The sequence below is a fragment of the Pleurodeles waltl genome, chromosome 8 (assembly GCF_031143425.1).
Source record: "Pleurodeles waltl isolate 20211129_DDA chromosome 8, aPleWal1.hap1.20221129, whole genome shotgun sequence".
Taxonomy (NCBI): domain Eukaryota; kingdom Metazoa; phylum Chordata; class Amphibia; order Caudata; family Salamandridae; genus Pleurodeles; species Pleurodeles waltl.
Window position 1 is genome coordinate 630967789 of NC_090447.1, and position 21525 is coordinate 630989313.

General features: G+C 42.3%; 1 protein-coding gene across 2 annotated transcripts in view; it reads left to right on the forward strand.

Annotated features, from left to right (window-relative positions):
- The window catches only part of CNKSR2 (connector enhancer of kinase suppressor of Ras 2), a 1907760-nt gene that overhangs the window by 576156 nt on the left and 1310079 nt on the right, over positions 1-21525 (forward strand). The gene's annotated exons all lie outside the window — the stretch shown is intronic.

Genomic DNA, 21525 nt, shown 5'->3' on the forward strand with positions numbered 1-21525 from the left:
TCTTAATACTTGTATAAAGTGTTGTCACATCCATTTTAATTCATTTCTATGGAGGTGACCATGGTATTTCCTGTATATATTTAAATAAATCACCTGTGTCTTTTAAATACAAACTTAAATTTTTGACAAAAGGGGCTAAGAAAAAGGCCACATAATTGGAGATTGGCTCTAGAAGTGATCCCTTGGCTGTGATGATTGCTCTCCCTGGTGGATTTTTTTGATGTTTGTGGACCTTTGGTAAAAATATATTGTTAATGTATTGGATTAGTCATGGTTAAGTATTTTATTTCCTCTGCATCCAATAGGTTTTCCTCCTCCCATCGCTCCAATTTTTTAAATACTTCGAGTTGTTGCTGCTTTGTGGAATCCTCATCTAATTAAATGTAACATTTTATGCCTGCTAATTGCAGATATGCTTCTCTCATTCACTTATGCTTCTCTCATTTGCTATTTTTTCTCCATGACAACAATATTATCTCCCTTGTCTGCGGGCTTGATTACAATAGCATCATCTTGGTGTCAACACTACAGTTTCTTCTTTAGTGAGATTATCACTTAAATTGTGTCTTTGAATTTTGTATAAATCCTGAATCACTGCCTCATGAAAAATTACATTTTTGTTACCTTTTGGTAAATTTGTGTGGAAGAAAGATTTTGGTTTTCTGCCACTGAGGCCTGCTCCCAAAGGGACGATGTCTTCATCCAAAATAACTGTTTCACCCTCAATTTCTGTTAAATCCAAATTTATGAGTTTATCAGGGTCATAAGTCCAATTCTATCCTCTACAGTTAAATCAACAGTTGTTTTTTCTTGTTCATCCTCTTTCTGATGTTCCATCGATTCCACAAAAATACTTGATAATTGAATTTTTCGTATTTACTTGTAAATTTTAATCCTTGTTTGTGGCAAATCAACATGCATTATCAGGCAAAAATGCAGGCCCTTCTTGAGAAGGGTTATCTCTGAATCCGTCAACACTCCCTTGGATACATTAATAGCATTCAATTCTTGACTGGTTTCATCCATTATATCTTTTGTCTCTGACTGCTCCTGGTTCTGACCCCTGATTTTTTGGCCTCCTCTTTTTCCCTCCTTGTCTTCCTGTGCCTGCACCCTGCCGACGTCCACTTCCTTTTGTGATGTCTCTGTCCTTTTCCCACATTTATTGTTCCAGATTGAAACACATTTTGTTGAAAATTGTCATTTTTTTTAATTTGGGGTCACATTAGAACTACCATCACCATCACTTATGTCTGTGTCTGTATAAAATGATTCGATGCTGGAAGCATCGGTTGTAGCTGTGTCAAACTGTTCTTATTGTTTCCATACATTAAAAGTTCTTGCATAAGTGAAAATCCTACCTTCTTCATAATCCTCCGTGTCATGTTTGAATATGCTTGGTTTCCTCAATTTAACATCTTCTTCACGTTGTGCTATTTTTGTTTCCAGATCACTCTTAAATATTTTTAAATCCTCCGTTAATTCCATTTGTTCAAATTCTTTCTCCAATTTTTTTAACAGATCTTTAACCTTTGACACATATTTCTTTATGTCTAATTATAATGCTCATTAAACCCAGGGAAGAGTTTAAAATATATACTACTCATTCTTATAATAATTCACTGCTCGTATCTCTGTGGCTAGGCATTAATGAGATCCACAAACCGCCAGGAACCCTTTGAGCTTCTATTGATTTTCAGGGATCAAGCTTCCCACCATTTGTTCATTTCTTTGTGTAAGAGTCTTCCCCACATTCTCGGCTTGTTTTTAGCATTCAATTTTCCATTTAAAGTTGTTTTTGACCACCCTTTCCCCCCTAGTATGGTGACGCTTTCAAATACCGTAGCTATTTCAACATTTCTACTAGCTTCCCTTACCTTCATTTTTTATTGTACTGTTAATATTTACTAAAAAATGCCATGCGCTCCAATTTATCAAAACTACTCATGTGATTCTGAATCAGGAGTATATACAATATTTTTATTTAAATCTTCATCTTCTCTTTTAGTTTGTGCCTATTAATCAGTATTTGAGTAGTTTTGCTAAAGTTATCAACATAGACATACGGCCTGATTATGAGTTCGGTGGACGGTTTACATGGTTGCTGAACTTCCGACGGGGATGTTGCCGCCATACTGGGTGCCTCCCCATTTGGGCCGATTAGGAGTTTTCTGCTTGGAAAAACAGCCTACAGCATTGCCTCCGGCTCATAATCGAGCCGGCAGCAATTCTGTAGGATGCAGGGTGCACCCTCGCAATGTTCACTTGTCGTGCAGGCTCTCATCATCCTAATTGTTGGAAATGGCCTTTCTGCAGGGTCACCCCCAAACTTTTTGCCTTCCTCTTTCTCTTTTTCTGACCTCCTTTTTGCTGGTTTTAGGACTCTGCACACTTTACCACTGCTAATCACTGCCAAAGTGCATATGCTCTTTCCTTAAAAACATGGTGACATTGGCTCATACCCAATTGGCTTATTTAATTTACTTTTAAGTCCCTAGTCAAGTGCACTACATGTGCCCAGGGCCTGTAAATTAAATACTACTAGTGGGCTGCAGCACTGGTTGTGCCACCCACATAAGAAGCCCCCTAACCATGTCTCAGGCCTGCCTCTGCAGTGCCTGTGTGTACAGTTTCACTGCCAATTCGACTTGGCATTTAAAAGTACTTGACAAGCCTAAAACTCCCCTTTTCTACATATAAGTCACCCCTAAGGTAATCCATAGTAACCCACAGGGCAGGGTGCTGTGTAGACTAATGGAAGGACATGTACCTGTGTAGTTGACATGTCCTGGTAGTATAAAACTCCTAAATTTGTTTTACACTGCTGTGAGGCCTGCTCATTTCATAGGCTAACATTAGGGCTACCCTCATATACTGTTTGAGTGGTAAATCCTGATCTGAAAGGAGTAGCCAGGTCATATTTAGTATGGTCAGAATGGTGATACAAAATCCTGCTTAATGGTGAAGGTGGATTTTGCATTACTATTTTAGAAATGCTACTTTTAGAAAGTGAGCATTCTCTACACTTAAATCCTTCTGTGCCTTCCAATCCACATCTGGCTAGGTTTAGTTGACAGCTTCCTTGTGCATTCACTCAGACAAGGGATATCAACGCACACCTCCCTGTTTTTCACGCATCTGCCCCTCTGCAGTTCCTTGCAGAGATTTTGAACGCAAACCAGGTACTTTGTGCCTGCAAGAGACATTTGTTGCTTTTAAGAGACTAAAGACACTTTATATCATTTTTACAGTGATATTAGACACAAACTTGGGTAGACTGTTTTGATTCCTCCAATAAGGGACCGAATGGATGGGTGCGGGCAGCAAAGTAAATGATTATACAGGGTTATTTAATTTTATTCTGAGAGAGCATATGCTCAGTATTTGTTCTACAGATTTGCGCCGGCACCTGGTTGACAGTAAGCTGACTGATCCTAGAAAACTTGCTGAGGAGGAGGACCTCTTGACCAGTACCATAATGTCCAAAAAGGTACCTGTGAGTGACCCCACAAAGGGTGGTTCCGGTTCACCCCAACAGAGTGAGTGGAATGTTAAAAACAACCCAGAAAAGTCCTAGAATAAGGGGGGAGAAAAGGGTTCCCATGCCGCATCTGAGAAACAGGGTGGTGGTTCTGGTGGGCGGAGGCCCAAAGCATCCCATTCCCAAACCCGCTGCTTTGAGTGTTCCCAGCTAGGACACAGGAAGGGGCACTCAGTCTGTTCAAAGAAATCACCCACTAGTTGGACCTCTACAGGGGTGGTCAATGTGGCCTTAGGGGAAAGTAGTCCCCAGGGGCAGGTCGTAGACCATGCCTTCATCTCCCTCAGTTGGGAGATAGACTCAGAGGGTAAGCTGGTGATCCCTGAGGGTGGGAGTCATCACTTCCACCAGGTGGGAGTGAATGGGGTCCCAGTCACCGCTCTGAGGGACATAGGGGCTTGTCTTACCATGATTGTGGAGAGACTAGTTTCACCAGAGCAATACACCGGCCAGGTGTGTAGGGTGACTCCAGCCAATGGGAAGGATTTCTTCTGCCCCATAGCCCTGGTTTCCCTGGAGTGGGGTGTGGCGGTGACCCAGAGGCAGGTCATAGTTAGTCCCAAGCTGCCTATTGACTGCATTCTTGGGAAAGAGTTACCCTTAGTGTCAGGAGAACTGAGAGGGTTGATCCCTAAGGGTGCCCTGACAGTTCAGTTATCTGGCAGTACCACTCCCCAAAGGAGGGTACGTGAGCCCAGATGTAGGGGCAAGGTGAGGAAGGACTCACTCTTGTCCCCTGTTCAGCCTCAGGGTACAGACCCTGGGCTGAGTGACAAGTGTCAGGGTACCACCCCTGAACTGGTGGGAGGTAGAATGGAGGAGGGGTAGAAGACCCCTGGGGCTACTGCCTCCCATTCTGAGATGCCTCAGGAGCCCCTTGGAAGTTCCCTGCCAGCCCCCCAACTGGCGGAGAAGCTCATCCAAAGGCCCCACTGAGGGTCTCGACTTAGCAGTGGATGGTCTGAGGCCTGGATCCAGACACTGGCAGCTGTCAGTGACATCTTTGGTTACTGTCCTTGTGGAAAGAGTTTTCCCTGGGTTGAGGGCAAAAGTCAGACCCAAGGGGTGAAACGGGCCACATCACTTTGTTGGCCATGGTGGTACCGTCTGCATCTGTGAGCAAATTAAAGTTAGGAGCTTCACAGATGGAGTCCTCAGATGAGGAGAAGGGTTCCCCATGGGTCAGTTCAGTGCCCCCAGAGAGTATAGACAGAGGAGACTCACTGAGTTCAGAACGGCGTAGAACTGGCAAATGCCCCAGCAATAGTGGGCCACTCCCCATGTTCTATCGCCATAAGCAGGAAAGTCCATCAGAGTGTTGATTTGCCTACCCTGGCTTTAGGCTGGAAGGGGAATAGGTTGGAAGTGACCTTTCTGCAGGGTCACCCCCCACACTTTTTGCCTTCCTCCTTCTCTTTTTCTGACTTCATTTTTGCTTGCTTTAGGACTCTGCACACTTTACCACTGCTAATCAGTGCTAAAGTGCATATGCTCTCTCCTGAAAAACATGGCGACATTGGCTCATACCCAATTGGCTTATTTATTTTACTTGTAATTCCCTAGTCAAGTGCACTTCATGTGCCCAGGGCCTGTAAATTAAATACTTCTAGTGGGCTGCCACCCACAGAAGTAGCCCCCTAACCATGTTGCAGGCCTGCCTCTGCAGTGCCTATGTGTGCAGTTTCACTGCCAATTCGACTTGGCATTTAAAAGTACTTGCCAAACCTAAAGCTCCCCTTTTTTTACATATGTCACCCCTAAGGTAGACCCTAGGTAACCCATAGTGCAGGGTGCGGTGTAGACGACAGAAGGCAGGACATGTACCTGTGTAGCTTACATGTACTGGTAGTGTAAAACTCATAATTTTGTTTTACACTGCTGTGAGGCCTGCTCCTTTCATAGGCTAACATTAGGGCTACCCTCATATACTGTTTAAGTGGTAGATCCTGATCTGAAAGGAGTAGCCAGGTCATATTTAGTATGGCCAGAATGATGATACAAAATCCGGCTTAATGGTGAAGTTTGATTTTATATTACTATTTTAGAAATGCTACTTTTAGAAAGTGAGCATTTCTCTACACTTAAATCCTTCTGTGCCTTCCAATCCACATCTGGCTAGGTTTAGTTGACAGCTCCCTGTCACGATCGGAATGCTTCTTACCACGATTGTCTGTCAATTTCGAGGCACCACCTGGTCTCTTGCTGGTTCTGGCTGACCAAGGGAAGGTCAACCCTTTCTAGTAGCCTTGGGTCTGCTGATAAAGTAACACCAGGCAGACCGTGACCTCCAGAAGGAGTCCCACAGGAAAAAAACCAGTCCTCTGAAAAACCTCGGAAGTAAGGAACTCCTAAAAAAAAAAGAGGCAAAAAAAAGAGAAGCAAAATATGAACTGGAAACAGCAAAAACTGTAGACAAGAAAAAACAGGAGAAGTCAAAAAAATCACCAGATACAGGAGCGAGGAGCACTACCAGACTGTAAGTGTTTGCAACGCAAGAAACTGTAGACCTCCTGTGCATATATACTTCAAACAGGAAGTGATACGCAGGAAGTTCCAAAGGCACCATCTTGAATTGGGAAAAGCCGCATCTGAGTGAATGGAAAAATAGCCATGGTGTAAAAGAGGAAGAAAAGCATGCAGGGAAGGAAACACAGACTTCTGGGAAGAAGAAAAGATTGCAAAGAGGAAAACCATAAAGAAAGAGAAAACAAGAAAAAAGGCAGAAGGAATAGGTAAGAGAGAATATATGGGTAAAAAGAAAGAACTACCGGGTGCGCTGTGTACCTCAAAATAGGCAGCGGCCCGAAACGCGGCTCAAAACGCTGGCCGCTGCAGAAACGGCCGTCCAGTACTTGGACCGCCGATCTGACCGCAGTCCGCAAGTGGGGCTGCCTCCTTGCTGTTGCCCTGCTGCCTTGCTGCTCTCTGGCTGTGCTGAGAAGTGTTCTCCAAGGGCTTGGATAGAGCTTGCCTCATGTTCCCTGAAGTCTCAGGACCAAAAAGACTTCATCTCTTCAAGAAGAACTCCCTGTGCGGCAGACATAGAAGCACAGGCGGCAGAAGATGCACAGCCTGCATCGTGGTGAAAAATTCGCCGCACGCCGAATCGGAACGACGCGGCCCGACTTCGCAAGGAGAAGATCGACGCAACACTAGTGTAGCGACTGGAAATTCGCACACGGCCCACTGGATCAAAGCACATCCGAGCCATAATGACGCAGCCCGATTCCTGAGAGGAATCAACGCAGCACCTGCCATGCAGTAGAATTTTCCATGCAATGCCCACCGGATCGACGCAGGCCCTGTGACTTCATCCTGCCAGCTTTGGATTTCAACACATCGTCCCCGGGGCGTCTGAAAACCCCGCAACCTGAGGAGGATCCAAGACTGAGACTAATGGATTTGGGAGAGAGAATCACTTGCACTGTGGGGGACGGAGTCTAAAGCCATTACAGGTGATACCTGTGGGCCTAATATGGGTTTTGTTCTGGCTAATTAGCAGTGCCTCATCTCCACCCAAGAGCAGGGATGATTGGGAAACCGAGCACATGACACAATTGACTCCTCAGGGAAATTGTGGTCACTCAGATCTCATCTGTTTCTCTCAGTTACATTAGTCTCACATATGCTAGGGCGATCAGAGGCAGAGTATAGTTCAATATGGTTTTATAAAGCATGGATTGCAATAACTAGGATGATTAAGCATGACAGGATTAAAATTGTGACAAGGAGAGTGAAACATAGAAATAACGCTATTATATTGTCACTAAGATCGTTAAAATAGCTACTACCTAGGATATGTTAGAGCACAGCATGTTAAGCTCTAATTCTGCCCTTCAGGTTCCCCATGGAAGACATCACCCCTCATACCTGAGAAAGCGGTCTGTAGTCTACATAAGCAGCTGCAGCAAAGCTCTCAGCAATCAGCATACAGTCATTGGCATCTGGCTGGAAACTCCCTCTAACGTGCATGGGTCAAAATAGTGTTTTAAAAAAAAATCTTTATTGGAAATTAGGAGGCATTACAGAAGAGGGTAATATCATCTGTACGCTTCATAACAAATACAACTTTAAGGTCAACATGGGAAGTCGTGTTGCCATCCGAAACAACATAAAATAAATGGAGCTAGGGGCAACGGGGGAAAATATGTAATAGAGATAGAGATAGATAAGAAGAAAGAGAAAAGAGGGGGAAGAGAGAGAGATTTAGGGAGGCAAACGAGAGGGGGCAGAGGGGGCGGAGTGGGGAGACCAAGATGGGCGAGAGGAAATGCTGGTAGTATTCTTGATACATTGTAAGATGTAAGGTGTAAGATGCAAGATGTGAGGTGTTCAGGGCATGACGGGGTAGGTCAATCAGTCAATCGGAGCATGTTTTTCGTATTTGTTCGAGTATCCAGGAGGGTCCGGAAGGGTAAGCGCATAAGAATGCATTTCATGGGGTATGGGGATATGTAACTCCAGTTTATAAATGTTTATACACGCTGTCACCGGCTGATTGTGCTGTCTAACGGGAGAGTGACGCCCTGGCTCGTTCTGTTGTTACCTATCCTGATGGTTAAGGGAGAATCAAGAGGGGCGAGTATGCTGTAGATCGATAGAATATAGAATGCAATAAGATCAGGTTATCCACTATTGTCTTCACCCGAGCCCAGGGGCCTACCCCCCATTAGCTCAGGAGAGGAGGAATCGGAAAGATTTTGGATGAGTCTCCATGAGAGCTTGTCCCCTTTAAGACAAGTCCAGCAGTCCTACACTAGTCGGGCCGCCAAACGCTGGATAGAAGAGAGGAAATTGGTGGTAGGAGGGGAAGGAGAGAGTAGGGGAAGAGGGACAAGCAATGGGTAGAGGGGTCTAGGAGTCAGGAAAGAAGAGAGTGTGCATTGATACAAAAACTAAGCATGTAGGTGGAGATTTAAGAGAAAAGAGAAGGGAGGGAAGGGGGGGCCAAGACATTGACTGTCCACCAGCTGATGTGGGGAGGGGGAGAGGGGAAGGGAGGGGGGGACAAGCATTAAGGGAGAGAAAAATAATGGCGGTTATGGTTCTGTCAGGAAAGGTCTCCAGACTTTAGTAAACAGGGCCGCCTGGTCCTGTAGGTTATAGATTACCCGTTCATGCGCAGCAGTTTGGATCATAACGGTAATCATTCTGCTGGAGTTGGGGCAATGCTGGATCTCCAGTGTCGGAGGATACAGATTTTAGCCGTAGCGAGTGCCGTGTGTAGTAATCGCTGTTGCGGTCACGGCGGGGGGGATGGTCGTGTGTCCTGGAGGAGGATGATCGTGAAATCGGGTGTTGTAGCAATAGAGAGTCCACCAGGGTATGGTGCACCGCATCCCATGAGGGTTGTATTGATGGACAGTGGTACAAGATGTGTAGTAAATCGCAGTGAGGTTCTACACAGTGCCAGCAGTTCGCGTGTGGTAGAAGGCCCGCCCCATAGAGTTTCATCTGAGTCCAGTACCAATCATGAAGGACTATAAAAAGACAGAACTTCAGTCGTGCTTCTTGAGTACCTCTATCAAGGGCTTGCAGGATATCTGACCAGTCCGCCTCAGTGTGGGTGATCCCTAATCGGTTTTGCCACTTATGCCGCAATCTTCCGAGGAGAGGTTGCGAATAAAGATAGCTCACTAACACCTCAAATAGGCCGGCCATTACACCTCTGTGGCATCTCCACGTTTGCAAATGGGCGATGATTGGTGAGGCCTTGATCACCCATGGGAGGGTTCCCAGCGCTCTGTTCAACTATTGATCTTTCAGGAAGATAATGACCATGTATTAATGGAAAGAAAGTAATAACAAACCAATCCAAAGGATGAAAGCTAATAGAGTCAACGAAAGCCACAGATAGTTCCATGGGAAAATAAAGTAATTTGTTTTAAGCCACTTTATCAGCTTACGTGTTTTTGGCAGTTCGTGTGTAGAAGAGGTAAATGAGTCCAAAAATGGGTCTTGATGTCGGCAAAGTATCCAGAAGCAGATTGTGCGAAAACTGGAGCCGTATTTGAAGGAGGAGAACTGGTAGGGGTCTCCCGCAGTGGGTCACTGTAAATGATGCCATCCATCTGTGTAGAAGTTGAATCAAATTGATCAACAATTTCTGTGTTGTTTGTGGCATTAGATGTCATTGGAACTAATGCAAGATAATTTTCCACCCTCCCCAAGCTCATAGAGTTGTCAGCGTTGCTGCTCAAAACTTGTAGAGGGACATCTTGACCAGTAGTGAGAGGGATTCAGGAACTACTGGTTGCTCCTCTTGCTCTTCTGTGCCGGAGCGGCCACATGGTGTAACGTGACATTGTTGATATATACAAAGCGGTTTTCTTTAGCACCAGGCAACGGTGGTAGAATGACAGTTCTGGTACTGTGTATTCCCAGGACAGGGACCAGTGCCTGATAAGAAGGACTGAACTCATTATTCACAGCAACTATTTCAGGTACTAGATCCCTAACCTTTGGAATCCAGCTGGTAGATGTTATTGGTACATCATTAATTCCTACGAAGGCAGCACTGGCAGAAGCGTTGTTGTCACGGAACTGTTGTAATTCCTATAAGACAGTGACACGTTCATTTATGTCAAAAGATGTTTCTGCCGCCTCCATGCCAGGACAATTAAGATCTGGAACATACATTCGAGCTCCAAACAGGCACGCGTCTGAAGTACGACCCCCAGGGACCTTCTAAGCAGATTATTAAGTGCTCTCTGGACTCCATACAGGTGATTAAGCCAACCTCAACCCATACCACTGGCTGTTAAATCTCAGTTTCATCGCTCCATGACACTCTTTCCCTCAGGATCCAATGGAGGCGAGTAATCGAGTTGGACCCCTAACGAAGCAATGGAGTCCCTCAATGCCCTTGAGGCAAAAGCAGGGCCCTGGTCTGAGTGGAAAGCCGCAACCGCAATGGTCCACGTACACACATTGTAATGGTTTGTTTGAAGTTAGGAGGGGTGTCTGCGGTGGGAGTTTGATGGTAGACCCCTTTATTTGTTGACAGATGTCACAACAAAGTTCATACTGCTTGGTCTGTTTGTATAGACCTGGTCACCAATACCATGCTTGCAATAATAATATTGTAGCTGCCACACTAGCATGGGCTGAGGCAACCCCCTCATGCGCTGCTTTAATCAACTCTGGTCATAGGTCTTTATTGGGAATTATCCGAACCCCTATGCCTGGTATTTTTAATTCTGTGCCAAGAAAGCCTCCCATGCGTTAGGAATATTTAGCAGGAAATCCTTTGGGAAAGGGCGTGCCTTCAGCCATCGCTTTCACTGCAGCCCATATGTCATCGTTCAGTTTCGTTCTAGAATGAGTTAATGCAGCAACACCAGCCATGGCTACTGCTGATTTGGCTGCTTCATCAGCCAGTGTATTTCCAGCAATGTGTATTCCAACGTGTTGGTGTCCAAGTGTATGTACAAAATGGACATTTGGTAGCGTTTCCTTCAGATCTGCTACTTTCCCCCCCAGAAGTCTGTGTTTGATGGTGTTAGCTTTGGAATCTCTGAACCCATTCTGGTTCCATTAGTGCAGATATTCATTGAAGGACTGGACACAATAATACAAAACACAGACAATCAGTGTTAACTGTGCAGGATCCGCATGTTCCAGTGCCACCACCAGAGCCTTCAGCTCTGCCAACTGTGCAGTGCAATCCCCTAGGGTTTGCCTAAATGTTTGGTGTGGATAAAACGTATCACCCTCCATATAGCCACTTACGACTGCACAAGCAGTGGAGTATTGATGCTTTGTGCCTATTGCAGGTTGTGCTGAGCCATCGGTGTACATGACTCTTTGATATTGATCAATAGGCAATGTATCTGCCGGAACTGTGTATTCTAGTTCATATTGCAAACATTTTTGTGTTTGTAACTTTGTGTCAAAAATGTAGTCAACATCATTGGCAGTCAAAGAAGTTGCCCATTGAATCCAACGTGGATGTAATGCTTTAGTGTTTGGAACGCTGGCTTTGGTAACAGCCTCAAGGGCTGGAATTGGAGATACAACAATAATGCATTTCCCCTGGGCTAGAGGTCTTTCTTTAATGATGGCCATTTGAACAGCAGTCTCGGTGGGAGCAAAGAGTTGTTCTGCTGCTGAATACAAATGTGATTTGTATGCAATCAGGACTGTCTCACCCTCATTGAAAGTTACATAGGTGAAACCAATGGCACCAGCAATTACTCTGATGACCAGATGTTTTTTATTGTCTCTTGTGTGTAAGTGTTGTGCTGCAAGCATATCTGTTTGCAAAGCTCTGAGAATGCGTTTGTGTCTGACTGTCCAAAATTTACTCGAAAAGTAAGGATGCATTAAGTCATATAGCTTTTTTATGCGTGATGCATAATCTGGAATGTATGTTCTGACAAAATTTAGGAAAACCCATTGATTGAAGTTATCTAATGGTATTTGGAGGTTGTAACTGTGTGCATTTTTCCAAGAATTGAGGCGCTAGGCTCTTCCTTCACTTTATAGCTCGTATCCCAAAAACAAGACGCTGAGGAAGGATATATATATTTTTTTTAAATTGAAGTTATAGCTCAATTCAGCAAATTCCACAACAATGTGGCCTACCCGTCTTAGATGGTGCAGTAATTCAACATTCGTGAGATAGATATCATCTACATAGGACAATACCTCAGGGTCAATGTCCTGCAATATTGAAGTCACACGAGCCACAAACAGTCCTGGACTGTTCTTGTACCACTGTGGTAAACAATAGAATTGTTTCTGGGAGCCTACTGAGCTTAAACATGTTAGATCTCTACTCTCAGGTGCTATATTTTTGCAGAAGAAACCATTGGAAATATCCAGTGTTGTTTTGTATTTTTTGTGCACTGTGTTGTTCATAAGTGCTGTGTGGGTTTTGTATAGCATATGTGCGTGTATGACTGTTTAAGTGTCTGTAGTCAAAGGCTATTCTGTACGAATGGTCCGGTTTAGCTACCAGGAATAAATGATTATTCATAGGTGAGACACAGGGTTTGATTATGCCCGGGTACTCTAGTTGTGTAAGGATTTCCCTCACGGGTGCTTGAGCATCATGTTCCGATTTTTAATCTGACTTACAAGATAGGGGGAATCTTTATTCTGCCCTATGTGGTTGTGTTATAACGTGGGTGCCTGCACCAATGCCCAGTCGATGGCATAGAATTCTGCTCGCTCATCAGGAACAAGGGGTGAGAAAGAAGGTTTGATAACCTCTTCCCCATATTTGCAAGTATGTACAAATTCTGGTGGCCAATCCCTTTCGGCCAGTATAATATCATAAATGTTTACGACGCGGTCCAAAAAGATTGCGTCTACTGTGCGTTCAATGTCTCCTTCTAACTGGAACGTTACTTTGTACACCCTATCAGACATGGAGACACACATGTCTGCTGTTTCAACTTGTAAGAAGGCATCAGTTGCTTTCACCTTCAGATGCTCTTGAAGATTCTGGCAAACTATGTTGACCTTTGCTGCTCTGTCTAGCAGCGCTAGTGCCCATTTCTTGTTCTTCAACAGAGCCCTCTTCTTGAGTGGTATGACAAATCACAACTTCTGCCACTTTCTTCTTTTTGAAGTGGGGTTTTTGTTGGGGAAGTTTCTCTTCTTTTTTAACAGAAACTTCTGTTGAGCATTGTGATTCCTGTCCAAGTTTCACATACTTAGTTCTTCGCTCTGACCACCCACCTCTATCACTGCGTTTTCCAGTGAGTCCTGAAAGGAACAAGATCGGCGTGCATCAGGATATTGATATCTGTCAGGCATTTTTATATTATCTCTAACTCTGAGATTATATCTATTCTGTGGGGTCTCCGTATGCGGAGATTCTCCCCTTTTTTGTTGAGTTTTTTTTAATTTTTTTACCCAGTGTTTCTTAGAACCCTCAGGAAATTGCTTGGTAGAATCTTTATTAGATTTACCTTGAGACTGTGGTTTTGTGGGTCTAGCCCCCAGACTATCTCAACCAATACTAGAACAGGTCTCTACGATAATCTTTGGCAGCTCGTGTTCTTGATCCTGTGGAGGAAAGTCCCGGAGCCGCATGCGCACTGCTAGTGCAACTGCTTCCCCTTTGAAATTACTTAATATTATTGAAGATACCGTGGCAAAATGTGTCAATAAGTTGCATCCCCAAGCCCAGGGCAGCCCCGTATTCATCCTAAATTTGTTTTAACACTTCCAGTAGATTGGCAAGTGTTGCTGTACTGTGTGCGGTAGTATAAAGCTTGGCAAATACTGCGCCCCAGGTATTGCAGTTATCTACTCTGGGAATCATTCCAAATGGCAAGCACAAAGTTAATATTCTATGCTTATCCTGAGGTCCCGTACAGGGAAATACTGCTTCCATTGCATTTATTTTTTAAGCTAACCAAAACGGAATATCTTCTTGTTTGGCGAGTTCTTTACCCATGATTGAATGTACAGTCGCAGGATTAATGCCTGGTGTTACTGCATTTGGTTGCATTGGGGCAGTAGGTGCTGGGTTTGTATTTAACGTTTGCATTACAAACTGTACTAATTGTCCGTATATTGCAGTAAGCTCAGCAAATAAGCGTCGGAATTCAGCTACCGTCAAGGTTGCTGTGGCAGGGTGCAGTGAATATGTGGCCAATAAAGGCTAGGTAGGACCATCATTACTTAGAGGACCTAACCTAACGTGTAGAATTGTATCGGGTAGGGCTCCATCAAGCCAATTATTATGTTCTTGATAAGATAGAGGTATTTCTAGATATGCATATGCTCTATATTTTGCAGGTATGTTTTCAGGTGTATAGTGGTGAAATGTATTTGTGTTCCCATCAGCTGCTGGAAATGTGACACAAGAATAGAAAATGTCTGTTCTATAGGCTGGATGAGCCTCAACAACAAATGTAACGGGACCCCTCTGGGCTGTTAGGCCATGTGCCAATAAATGTGCAGTCAGGGGTGGTTGCATATTGACTGCAGTTGCTACCTGTTGCAGGTTTGCCATGATGAATGGTAATTTTGTTCAGAGATTAGCACACCAAATGGGGATTATCCTTTTAGAGTTCAGCTTGAATAACCTACAGCGTTAGTTAGGTATTCCCTATTTAGCTGAGGAGGAAAATCCTGAATACCACGGACGTCTTCGTATTTAGTACTGAGGTGCCTTTGCATGTAGTGAGACAGAGATACTCAGGAGGACCCGAAAATGAGCGCCTGACCAAACGTTGGTAGTGCCATGTCGCGTAGGCTCTCATGATCCTAATGAGACTGCTGGACTTGGGTGAGAGAATCACTTGCAGTGTGGGAGACTGAGTCTGAACCCACTACAGGTTACACCTTTCGTCCTAATCCGGGTCTTGTTCCAGTTAATTAGCAGTGCCTCATCTCAACCCAAGAGCAGGGATGATTGGGCAACTGAGCGCATGACACAATTGACTCCTCAGGGAAATCGTAGTCACTCAGATCTCATTTGTTTCTGTCAGTTACATTACTCTCACATATGCAAGAGTATAGTTCAATAATGTTTTACTGAAGTAACTGTATTTAGATAATAAAGCATGGATTGCAATAACTAGGACGATAAAGCATGACAGCATTAAAATTGTGACAAGGAGAGTGAAACATAAAAATAACGCTATCACATTGTCACTAAGATCGTTCCCCTGGGAAGACATCATCCCTCATACCCGAGCAAGAGGCCTGCAGTGTACATAAGCAGCTGCAGCGAAGCACTCAGCATTCAGCATACAGTCGTGGTCTTCTAGCTGGAATCTCCCTCTAACGTTTATGGGTCAAAGTAGTGTTTTTATAATAAAACAGCCGATGTTACAAGAAAGGATCCCCACATAAGAGTGTGTATGTTTCTGTGAACATTAGAGACAAAGCGTACCACTTTTGCCAGCAACCTATCTTGTTGCAGCCTTGAGAAAAGCACAGAGTGAAAGAAGTGTCTTGTTTAAGAAAGCAGTGCTGGTCTAGGCAAAGAACAACTAGATAGAGAAAATAAAACAAGACCGTAAATGTGGCTATTGTTAAAATAATAAAATAAAGCTGAATAAAATATGTCTAGGTTAAAGTGCATAGCGGGAGGCCTAGTATGCTAAAAAAAGTTATATGAAGCTATAACTAAAATGGCTACACAACACACTGTCTGCAAAGCGAGGGTGCTGGCCTGCACCCGTTCTCTGCCAGCCTTTTCATGGCAGTGCTACCACAATGAAATGGCTGGTGGAGAACAAGGTCACAATCCCCAGGGCAGCCCAGTAAGCAGTGGATTAGGACCGCCACCTACCACCAGACCCCCAGGATCCCTGACCCTGGTCGTTGCTGGCGGCCCCACGGCGGTCTGACCTCCAGGGTTAAAATATGGCACTCGGACGGCCATATAGGTGGCAGTCCGACTGCCATCCGCAAGTCTGGCTGTCATGAGATTGCCAGACTCGTAAGGAGGGCCTTAGTGTGAGGTTTCTTTGAGCGAACACTAACTTTTGGAACTACCTATGCACATAAGAATAATTTAAATTGCATTTTTACACAAATAGAGAAAGATTTCATTAACCAAGTAGATGACAGGAGAAAAGCAATGGAAACCAAAATAGTAAAAGGAGTAGTTTTACAGGATTGGGAGAAAGATGCTAAACATCTTGGATGTGGTGACACACAAGGATACTTAGATTTAGATTGGCATCATTTAGGGAAGCTATGTACATGCAGGCCGCAGTCAAAGACTAGCAATACGTCTGTAGGGACTAGTGAATGTAGACATGTGTTTTTCTTTAAGAGTGTTTGGAACTTTATGTTAAAAGGACAGAACCCTGCCATACCAGTTGTTTATTTCATTTGTGGGGAAAATGCCTATTACAAGCTGCTGAAAGACTGGCATGGTACATGTTACTTAGGGGTAGTCTTTCTGAAAATCTACCATGCAGACAATTTTGATAATCCACTCTGGAGCGAGAGACCGAAATCCAGGAGAAAAAGAGGAGATAGTGAAGCATAGATTGCAGATGATATATTTGGTGCCCATATTCTATCAGTTGGTGTGACCATGAATGATATCAAGATTAGAAAGTTGTCAACAATTGTGGACAAGATGTCTACTGGTTATGCTGGAGCAATGTTTCTCATGGATATGGAAATGGTTGCCATGAGATCAATGGTTTTGCAAAATCGTCTTGCGTTAGACATCTTATTGGCAAAAGAAGGCGGAGTCTGCAAAGTTCTAAAGGTGCAACGTTGCTATATGTTCATTCTAGACAACAGTAAGGAGGTAACAAGAGTAATATCAGTCATGGCAAATCTGAAAAATGATCTGAAAGATCTGAAGGAGACACATTTTTGGGAGTCAATAGGTGAAGGACTTGCTGATGTTGGATCATGGTTTGGAGATTTGGGAAAGGATATTGGGAGACTGGTCCTGAGACATTTGTTGATTTTGACATTGGGTGCTATAGTTGCACTTAGATTTTACAAGCTGTAGAGATTTTGGAAAGTACAAAAAGCTAAGAATAAACATAGGAGTGAAGAATTGAAATGGAGAAAATGAGGAGCAGTTATTACAAGAACCTGAAGAAAATTTAGAGTTTCAGTAGACCAAGGCCATTGTGTTATCAGACTACAAGGCATTGAGTTGTCTTATTGAAATGAGAGTGTCCTTTTTGTGATGGCATAATTTGCCATCAGAGGAGGGACTATTGGAGTACATTTTAGTAATGCTATTAGTGCACCAGAAGTCAGAAGCAGGTAACATTTATATTCACATTGTGCCTACCAAAACTGACAATGTGCTAACATGATTTAACAATGTTGAAATATATTTTAGTTATTAGAATAAATCATTATTAGTAGAGATGAATATGATTTATAATGATTATAATGATTTACGATTACTTGGTTTAAAGTCATATGTGTGCAGAAAAATGAATGCACATCTTTGTCATACTTGATGTGGTATTTTTACAAAGACTTTGATTAATAATTAAATGTTTTATTTTGATGATGTATTATTAATGTTGATGTCATAAGTGTGCATATTGTGCGTTTTCTATTAATGACAATATTAGTGCATTGTATTTCTTGTGTTAGCATAGCTAGGCCTGAAGTCTTTATAGTTGCAGCAGCAGTGAAATGCTAAATCATGTATTTTCCTCTAACATTAATTTTTCCATTAGGTTGTTTTGCATAATTAGTAAAGAGTCCTATTGTATTATGTGGAAGTCTTACATTGCAGTAACCTTGAGTATTTCAATATTGGAACATAATGACTGAAAGTAGAGTAATACCATTGTTTAAGAGAACTGTTCCCATGAGAAAGGAGAAAATCGTCTTGTGCCATGAGAAGGAACATGGATTGCAACAAGTGATGTACAAAATGTTAGATTCACTGGTTTCACACGGAAACAGGAGATGACACAAGATCACAAGTGTAAAACTGCTGTGATGCTGCAAATTTGATTGTTACCAAGGGACTGATTGGGTATTGCCCCTTTTGCATAATGTGGACTCTTCGAATAGACCAATCAAACTAACTTGAGTTTTTCTGATTACGGAAGAACTTTCTAAGTTTCTAGCTGTCCCCTTTTGAATCTTGTTCTGTTAACTTGTCCCCTTGGACATTTCCTGATTTCCATGTGCAGTCCTTGTTCTACTTTTTCCCTCTGACGGTTCTTCTAACAGACTTTGCTGATAATCTACATGCTTTTCTGAGGAAATTGATTTGAATTCTGAACCTAGGGAAAGGTATATTCCAATGCAAATTTTATTTTCCCTTGACCTGTTTTCTTGAGTGGAATTAGCATGCTGACGCCTGTCTTTTATTTTTCTTAGTTAGTTTAACTTAGCCTGATGCTAGATGTTTTCCAAATTATTTTTGTCTTTTCTTTTTTACTTTTGACCACATGTGTAGCCCACTCCTACACATGCTTATCCTGATTTGGTTAGTAGTAGAGAGATTCTATGTCCCAATCCCTGAATTCTGAATCTCTGCAGATTGTCTTGACTAATGAATTAGCTGTCTCAACTGAATCTCGTTTCTGTCTCACAAGTGATTGCTTTATTAATATGCGTTGTTGTTGAATGTCTAATGGTGTTGACGTTGAGCAGATTACACTTGTTTTGTAGATTTGGTCAGCCTATGGTGTTCGTTTATCTTTACAATTTGATTTTATGCACAATTTATGTGCTTTGGTTTTGCGGTTATTAATAAAGGTTTTAAGTTTTCATTGGTTGGAGTTTTCCTCCGTGGCCACATGGGTCATCATGTTTAATTGTTGTTTGGGTTGAATTAATTGTAAATGGTTACACACTCTTCACTGAGTGAAAAGATCTATTGACCTGAGGCAAAGGAAGAATTTTTCAAATGCTGCAAGTGTGAGGGTAAAACACGCTAGCATTGTGATTATTCCTTGGATTGTTCAATCCCCTTAACAGTGGACATCCTTTCTTGTAAGCTCAGATTTATGTGAGCCAGCAATTGCTCATGAACTGTTTTGGAAAACAATGGAAAACTGCTTCATCCCTTATCATCTTGTTGACAAAATGTGTATAGTCGCAACTCCCTGTTCCACATCATACTGGTCGGTTATTTAATGTGCTTGTTGCCAGTGCATCAAACAATTTCTTCTTCCAAGGACAATACTTGCTTCAGATACAACTTTTTTTTCAAAATGTAAAACAGCTTCTTCTTATACATGACAAACTGCACTTTCAACCTAATGTTCATATTCTGGGTGGTGATTAAATGTGTTCTGCCCCTCACTATCTAATCAATGTAATAAAATCGTAAGTGTCTTCTGAAGTCCATATTTTTTACCATTCATAAAAGTTAAATATTTACTGAAAGCTCAAATCCAATTTTTGCATTTCCAGAAACATAGGAGAAATAATACTTTGAATATTATCCATGTTAAATTCAATACAATTACAGTCACCTACTGCAAGTGCCCTTGATCATCCAAGCACAACTCCTCTATTTGTAAGATATGTGTTTCCTGTGACTCATTATCAGCCCAGTGATGCAACACATGTACCCTAGTCGATCCTGTAAATGAATGTAACAATTAGAAATAATTGCATATTGTCATAAGAAACTGATTCAATAGTTGAGCAGAAAGTTTTAAATTTAAATCCACATCTGGCGTTGTGTTAAATGAAGTTTGACTTGCATGTGCACTGCACCTCTTATGTGATACCCTTAAAATGCTGTTCCTACGCTACCTCAAGAACAGCAGTAGGTAAAATGCTAAATCTATAATGTTTGTGGTGACATTGTACGGTGAACCAATCAACGAACTGAGAACTGCATAATCTTAGAACTTATAGATTCATAAAATAAGCATTATTGGTTAGGGTAATAACTGGTGATTGACTGACCAATTAGGAATTAGAGGGATGGACTGGGTAATCTTAATGAAAAGTCATGACAAAAGGGGAAAATTTCAGATAATCGAGGTTAAGCGTGGACGTTTGAAGAGATTCGGATTCTGTCATTGGGCTCCTGCTCTTGAGAGCCTGATGCATTGCTGATCAATTGATGACCTGAAGAAGAATACTCACTTTGTTGCTGATCCATTCCGTGGAAAGATAGCTATGGCAATGTGACTGATGAACTCTTGTGCCTTTTTTTTCTAGGTACCAACTGTGCTGTTTAAATAGTTTTCTTTCTCTTAGCTAGATGTTTTCTAAATTCATGTTCCAAATTGTTTCCGCATGAAGTCCCACATGCTGATGCTAATCTGGGTTAAATAAGGTTCCTTGGGGTCCTTGACAGTGACAAATGATTGACGAACTGATTGCTGAACTTTGCTATTAATGTTGATATATTCATCTTTGTTGGCTTATGCTGAAGCATTAGAGTATATGTTTTCTCAAGTTCTGATTAGAATATGTTATTGGTGGTCACTAATAAACTAATTCCGAGCTGATTGAATAAAGTTTGAATTAACCATATGGATTAGTATTGTAACAAATAGGGAAATAAAAATCGTTAAAACGTATATTGAGTTGTGGTTATTCATGAAATGCTGATATAATTGACTAATGATTGATGCTTTTCTTAGTGGTTATTGATTGGTTACATTGATTATTGATAACATTGGTTACTACATGGTTAGGATACTCCATGCGAATCAAAAGGTTAATCAGCCCGTACACGTCCCCTTATAAGTTTACTTACTAAGGACCAGGCGCGCTAGCACTGCTTTTGTGACAAGCTACCAGAGAGTTAGGCATAAGTTAATTTATAGCTTTTTGTGGTTCACCCTAACAGGGGCTGTGGCTGTTGCTTGAGCTGAGTTAACACCCCACTCGACTAACAATCCAATGTCTCACAAGGTGTTAATAGCATTTTCGTGAAGAGCATTCATGTCAGTGGAAGAGGAATTTGACTCCAGGATAGATGTGAAAGAGTAAGAGGTTAACTTTCTCCAAATCCTTCAGCCATGGTGGAATGTGGTGGATGAAGATGAAATGGTGTCTCCTGAAACACTTAAGAGAAAGTAATGGCAAAATGAGCATTCACTGGAAAAAGTATGGGGGATGATCGGAATTGCAGATGATGTTGAGACTATGTACTATATATGTGATGGAAGAATATCACAAAAACGCTTTTTTTGCTAAAAAGTAAAGATAGTTCTAAAAGCTGAAGAGAGAAAGGGATATCAAAATGTTTTTTTTTAAGAAATTGAGTTAAAGCTTGAGGGGACCAAAACCATACTCAAGCAGCAATCACAATTCCAGTCAGGTTGAGGCACAAGCAAACCCCAATTTACCCTGTGCCCAACCCTTTGGTAGCTTGGCACAGAGCAATCAGGCTTAACTTAGAAACAATGTGTAAAGTATTTGTGCAACACTTCAAACAGTAATAACATTAAAACACACCTCAAAAGGGCACCCACACCAGATTAGAAAAATAGAGTAGATTTTAACAAATAAAACAAGAGCAAAACAACAAAAATCAAATCAGTAGAACTGAAGATATACAATTTTAAAATTGTAAGTGAAAATAGTGTGAAAAATCC